At 45.5% G+C, this 6974-nt stretch overlaps 1 long non-coding RNA gene across 1 annotated transcript in view; it reads left to right on the top strand.

The window, feature by feature from the left end:
• The first annotated feature begins 274 nt into the window (after positions 1-274).
• Positions 275-6974, top strand: part of LOC120865415 — an 18823-nt gene continuing 12123 nt past the window's right edge. Inside the window, exon 1 of the long non-coding RNA XR_005721394.1 lies at positions 275-578. This is a non-coding gene — a long non-coding RNA (uncharacterized LOC120865415). The remainder of the gene's footprint in view (positions 579-6974) is intronic.

Raw genomic sequence — 6974 nt, 5'->3', positions numbered from 1 at the left:
AGTTCCCTGTTCTGGAGGCCATCAGAGAGAGAGAGAGAGGGAGAGGGGGTAGAGCCGAGGCCTGGGGGTACGCAAAGCACCTATAAAGCCTTAGCACAAGGCTTGCACCGCTCACGCTCACGAAGGCACTAGGCGTCCCCGAGGGGAACCTGAGCCCTGGCAGAAAAGTGAGCTGGCGATGTTCGTGCTCCCAGACTCTGGGAAGAGGGAAAACAATGAAAGGGAGGGAGAGTGAGAGAGAGTGAGCTGAGTGCCTCGCCCTTCCAGGGTTTCGGCACCAAGAATGTAAGGTATAGTTCGGGCCAAGGCAGAAAGAGGAAAGATGACCCCAAAGAAGTAGGTTACCTTTATTCAGGCAAGGAGGGGCAACAGTCAGCCTAAGGACCAGGCTGAGAGTGCAGAGGGATCAGGGAGGCTCCATATTTATAGGCAGGTTTGTGTAAGCGATAAGGGAAACGTTAATCAGGTGGGATGTTTTGGGTATACTTTAGTTAAGATGGCATTTGTAGTTGGGCAGGGGGTGATAAGTCTTCTGGGCAGGTGTGGGGGGTGGAAGGTTTCCGGACAGGGGGTGATAAGTCTCAGATGCAACCGGCCTAGAGCATCAGGACGGGACCTAAAATTTTGTTTTGTTTTCTCCAAAGTTAGATGATTCAACAAGGGCCTTTGAAACTGTTGTTTTCTTTTCTAGGCCCAAAAGACTCCTTCATGCCCAGTTTCACACAGTTAGTAGAAGAGCTGGGTTTGAATTCTAGTGTATCTGAAACCAAAGCTGATATTTCTACCACACCTTCCTGCTTATCTGTAGATGGGGAGCTTTCATCCTCAATTTCCATCTGCAAAATATATTTGCTCCCTTGTTTATTACACACAGTGTTCATGCTCTATTTATGTATGCTTGCTAAGTGTGTGCTAAGTCGTGTCAGTTGTGTCCGATTCTTGTAACCTTAGGTACTGCAGCCTGCCAGCTTCCTTTGTCCATGGGATTCTCTAGGCAAGAATACTGGAGTGGGTTGCCATGCCCTCCTCCAGAGGATCTTCCTGACCCAGGGACTGAACCCTTAGGCCTTACTTCTTCTGCATTGGCAGGCGGGTCCTTTACCAGTAGCGCCACCTGGGAAGCCTATTTACATATGTGTCTGTTCCCTAATGTCATTAGTATCATCTTGCTTCATAAATCTGGGGTATACTGTAAACTATCTATCATTTCCTATTTATAGCCCTGCACTCACTGCACGTTTCCTGGGCTGGGAGAACGTGACATCTATGCTGTGCCTCCCATTAGAACAATATGGGCTGAGTGCTGGCCATTTTAGAATTTATAGTTTCAAATACATCTAGGGTGTAATCACAGTCTACATCATAGAATATTTAATTTCATACTTTGCTCTGGTCATTATCTAAGTGTATTTAACACCTAGATGTTTCTCTCTAGTTGTTTTTTGTGTTTTTTCTTTCCAGATATAAGCTTCTTGGAGTGAGGATCATGTGTTCTCACTCAGTTCACGGAGCCTAACCCAACACTGTACGCAACCTTTAATAAAAGTCAACAGTTTCAGGATTTCCTAGTACTTTAAAGAATCATTTGATATCTGCAGCAGCAATCAGTTCAGTTCAGTTGCTCAGCTGTGTCTGACCCCATGTTCTGCAGTACGCCAGGCCTCCCTGTCCACCACCAACTCCTGGAGCTTGCTCAAACTCATGTCCATCGAGTCAGTGATGCCATCCAAACATCTCATATATGCACTCACTGTTACATGATTACACCAGTTTCTTTCTACGGCTGGAAATGTAAACCCTTGCATATATTATATTCTTTTAAAAGGGCAGCAGAGGATGAGATAGAGAGCATCACCAACTCAATGGACATGAATCTGAGTAAATTCCGGGAGATAATGAAAGACAGGGAAGCCTGGCGTGCTGCAGTCCATGGGGTAGCAAAACGTCAGGCACGACTTAGCAGCTGAACCACAACAAAAACTGACTTTGGGCTGTGCTGTGTCTTTGTTGCTGCGTGAACTTTTCTCCAGTTGCAGTGAGTGGGGACTACGCTCCAGTTGCAGTGTGTCGGCTTCTCATTGCAGCGGCCTCTCTTGTTGGGGAGCATGGGCTCTAGGGTGTGCGGGCTTCAGTAGCTGTGGTACATGGGCTCAGTAGTTGCATATCTGAGGTTACTGATATTTCTCCCGGCAATCTTGGTTCCAGCTTGTGCTTCATCCAGCCTGGCATTTCGCCTATGTACTCTGCATATAAGTTAAATAAGCAAGGTAACAATATGCAGCATTGATATACTCCTTTCCCAAGTTGGAACTAGTCTGGCTGGTGTTCCATGTCCAGTTCTATCTTTTGCTTCTTGACCTGCAGATTTCTCAGGAGGCAGGTTAGGTGGTCTGGTATTCTCATCTCTATTATAAGCATTTTCCATAGTTTGTTTTGACCCATACAGTCAAAGGCTTTGGTGTAGTCAATAATGCAGAAGTAGGTGTTTTTCTGGGACTCTCTTGCTTTCTCTGTGTTGGAAATTTGATCTCTGGTTCCTCTGCCTTTTCTAAACCCAGCTTGAACATCTGGAAGTTCATGGTTCACATTCTGTTGAAGCCTGGCTTGTAGAATTTTGAGCATTACTTTGCTTGCATGTGAGATAAATACAATTGTGTGGTAGTTTGAACATTCTTTGGCATTGCCTTTGAGATTGGAATGAAAACTGACCTTTTCCAGTGCTGTGGCCACTGCTGAGTTTTCCAGATTTGCTGGCATATTGAGTGCAGCACTTTCACAGCGTCATCTTTAAGGATTTGAAATGGCACAACTGGAATGCTATCACCACCACTACTAGGTTTGGTCACAGTGATACTTCTGAAGGCCCACTTGACGTCCCATTCCAGGATGGCTGGCTGTAGGTGAGTGATCATACCATCGTGGTTATCTGGGTCATGATGATCTTTTTTGTATAGTTCTGTGTATTCTTGCCTCCTCTTCTTAATATCTTCTGCTTCTGTTAGGTCCATACCATTTCTGTCCTTTATTGAGCCCATCTTTACATGAAATGTTCCCTTGGTATCTCCAATTTTCTTGAAGAGATCTCTAGTCTTTCCCATTCCATTGTTTTCCTCTATTTCTTTGCGTTGATCACTGAGGAGGGCTTTCTTATCTCTCCTTGCTATTCTTTGGATCTCTGCATTCAAATGGATATATCTTTCCTTTTCTCCTTTACCTTTCACGTCTTTTCTTTTCGTAGCTATTTGTAAATTTTCCTCAGACAACCATTTTGCCTCTTTGCATTTCTTTTCCTTGGGGATGGTCTTGATCACTGCCTCCTGTACAATGTCAGGAACCTCTGTCCATAGTTCTTCAGGCACTCTGTCTATCAGATTTAATCCCTTGAATCTATTTGTCACTTCCACTGTATAATCATATGGGATTTGATTTAGGTCATACCTCAATGGTCTAGTGGTTTTCCCTACTTTCTTCAAGTTAAGTCTGAATTTTGCAATAAGGAGTTCATGGTCTGAGCCACAGTCACAGGAAGCCTAGCTCAGTGCTTTGTGATGACCTAGATGGGTGGGATGGAGGTTTGGGAGGGAGGTCCATGAGGGAGGGGGATATATGTATACACATAGCGGATTCACTTCATTGTACAGCAGGAACTAATACAACATTGTAAATCAATTATGCTCCGATTTTTAAAAAGAATTTACACAAGTGGGTGTGAGAGATAGTTTGATTTGGGGTGATCAGGGAAGCCATATTCAAGGATCTGTGTTTGGAGTAGAGGTCTGAGGAAGGGAGGAGTGAGCTGTAGTGGTGCAGGGTGAAGGAGATTTCCAACTGAATGTCTGGGCACGGCTGCCCTGGGGCACCAGGGACTGCAGATTTCAAGTTCCTGAACAACAGTGGACTCGCTCTGTTCAAAGAAGAGCGATTGGGCCAGGGAGGCAGAGCTGAGTGAGCCCCAGTAAGGGCTTTGGACAGTTGGCCATCACCTGAAAATAGTTCAGTAACCACCAGCCCATGTGGTTTTCCATGAGGCAGTTGGGGTGATTTGGGAAATGATATTCCAGAAAATTCTTCAGCCAGCCATTCCCAGAAAGGGAATGTGCTTGTGCTAGTCAGCTTTGACTTGTATAAGACTTCTATGTCAAAACCCTCACTTTAGGCAGGTCTCCCAGCTGTCCCTCTGGACATTCAGAGTTCTGCTGAGTTTGACCCTAATGTACCTCTCCGAACTTACTTCCACTGGCTAACTTTCAGTATCCTTCTTTTCTAGTGAGCTCTTTGCTGTCAGAAGGTAATTTTTGCTGGTGGTTTTCCACCTTTCCAGGTGAAATGCTGCCATGTTGTAGAATACCTCAAGTGGGGTCTTATCAAACCTCTTACACACCCATTCACTCCTCTTGAAACTCTACTGGGTTGCAAAAGCAAGCCCACGTTCCCTGAAGATAAAATCCAAGTACAATTTCTTACTGCATAACCAGAACCAACTTTCTGTGTTTTCTCTGGGTTAAATAACAACCCTAGGAACAATCACATTGCAGCTATGTCCTGATGATCAGTCAATAGATAAGAAAGGTCAGTCTAGGGAGTCAAGAGGCTGGAAGAGCAGGCCTGGCCCAGCTTATCACACAGGTTGGAGATGGGGGTATATTTTCAGGCAATGAGGAGCCACTGATAGTGTCTGAGTGGTGACATAAGTGCAGTTGTCCTCTGAGAAGATTACTCTATCAGTGTGCTTTAAATAGAATTCATGGAGAAATGTCATGAAAACAAGAGTGTCTGGGATGATGGAAAGATACCAGTCCATTATGGAGATGAACTCAAGCAGGAGAGAAAGGAACAGGGGGTTGTGGTAGCCATGGAATTGTGCTGCTCTGGTCTGATACAGCGAGGACAGTTGACTGACAGCACTGGTTGCAGGCCCCCTGCACCCACTGCCATATCAGGCCGTGGCCCCACTTTCCTCAGTTCGATGAGCAGCCCCACTCTTGCAGGGTGCAGTTACTTCCTTCAGGTCACATGACCAAGAGTCATGCCACAGCCTGAGTGTCTTCCCACCCACCCTCCCACTTCCCCCGTCTCCTGTTACAGGTGTGAGACCTGTACTGAGTCTGATGGTCCTCCCTGCCTTCTCCTGCTCCCTTGATCCTCCTCAAGCCCAAGAAAATGGGTCCAGGTTGGGGACCAGCTGACTCTTCGCCTGGTGGTCAAAGAGGATGGTTACATCTGTGCCATTCACAAAGTACTCGGGTTGGCCAAAAAGTTCAATCAGCTTTTTCTGTACGATCTTATGGAAAATCTGAATGAACTTTTTGACCAACCTCGTACGCATCACAGGGCTTCCCAGGTGGCCCAGTGGTAAAGAATTGGCCTGCCAATGCAGGAGGCACAGGAGGCTCAGGTTCAAGCCCTGGGTCGGGAAGATTCCCTGGTGTAGGAAAGGACAACCTTCTCCAGGATTCTTGCCTGGAAAATTCCATGGACAGAGGAGCCCGGCGGGCTACCATACATGAGGGTTGCATAGAGTCGGACGTGACTGAGTGACTGAACATGCGCTAACCATTACAGCAGCCTTGTGAGGGGATATGACAGTCTTCATTTCACTGGCAAGGAAACTAGGGCAGTTTAAACGGTTGCCCAAAGTCTCAATAGCTAATAAATGTTAGAGGTGATGTTAAAGAATGTGGTCTTCTTCTAACGGCAAGCAGGATACTCTTGTAGAAAGAGTAATCGTGTAATGATATTCAAGTGTTTGTGTAAACATTTTTTAAGCCAGTCTGAGACTATTCCTTTGCTGACAAAGGTCCGCCTAGTCAAAGCTATGGTTTTTGCAGTAGTCATGTGTGGATGTGAGAGTTGTACTATAAAGAAAGCTGAGTGCTGAAGAATTGATGCTTTGGAACTATGGTGTTGGAGAAGACTCTTGAGAGTCCCTTGGACTGCAAGGAGATCCAACCAGTCCATCCTAAAGGAAATCAGGCCTGAATATTCATTGGAAGGATTGCTGCTGAAGCTGAAACTCCAATACTTTGGCCACCTGATGCAAAGAACTGACTCATTGGAAAAGACCCTGATGGTGGGAAGGATTGAAGGCAGGAAGAGAAGGGGACAACAGAGGATGAGATGGTTGGATGGCATTGCTGACTCAATGGACGTGAGTTTGAGCAAGCTCTGGGGGTTGGTGATGTACAGGGAAGCCTGGTGTGCTGCAGTCCATGGGGTCACAAAGAGTCGGACATGACTGAGCGACTGAACAGAAGTCCATTCCTGAAATACAACTTTTTTGTGTGTATTCTAATCTGCTCATATATGCAAATATTCTATACAGAGGTGCCATTAGAGGTTACATTGTTGTTGTTTAGTCACTAAGTTGCCTTTGGCTCTTTGCAACCCCATGGCCTATAGCCTGCCAGGCTTCTCTGTCCATGGGATTTCCCAGGCAAGAATACTGAAGTGGGTTGCATTTCCTCTCCAGAGAATCCTTCTGACCCAGGGTTCAAACCTGCATCTGCTGCATTGGCAGGCGGTTTCTTTACCACTCAGCCACCACCACTTTATATTCACTTTTTTTCTAGATAGCATGATAATGTCCATGTTGTGACAAAGCTTTCATAATTATTACTTTGCAAACATTGCACCTATTAGCACTTAATTAATCTTAGCATTTCCCATCTGTTAACATTTAGAGTGTTTCCTTTTGGGGCACTATTATTTGAAAACATCTGCAGTGAATATTGCTCTTTCTCTCTGGGCATTATTTCTTCCAATCTTCTTCCCCAAATAGAATTACTGGGTTAAAGAATGTGAACATTTTTACGGTCCTTGATAAAGTATTGCCACTGTTGGGCATGAGGGTAGGGAGAGGTGAGAGGTAGAATGTGGACAAAATCACCACCGACACTGGAGAAATGAGAGGTGTGCCTTTTACTTTTTCTCTCTGTGTGTGTGTGTGTGTGTGTGTGTGTGTGTGTGTGTGTGTG

The sequence above is a fragment of the Oryx dammah genome, unplaced genomic scaffold, assembly GCF_014754425.2.
Source record: "Oryx dammah isolate SB20612 unplaced genomic scaffold, SCBI_Odam_1.1 HiC_scaffold_6, whole genome shotgun sequence".
Taxonomy (NCBI): Eukaryota; Metazoa; Chordata; class Mammalia; order Artiodactyla; family Bovidae; genus Oryx; species Oryx dammah.
Note: the sequence above shows the minus strand (reverse complement) of the source record. Positions and strands in the feature narration are given on the sequence as shown.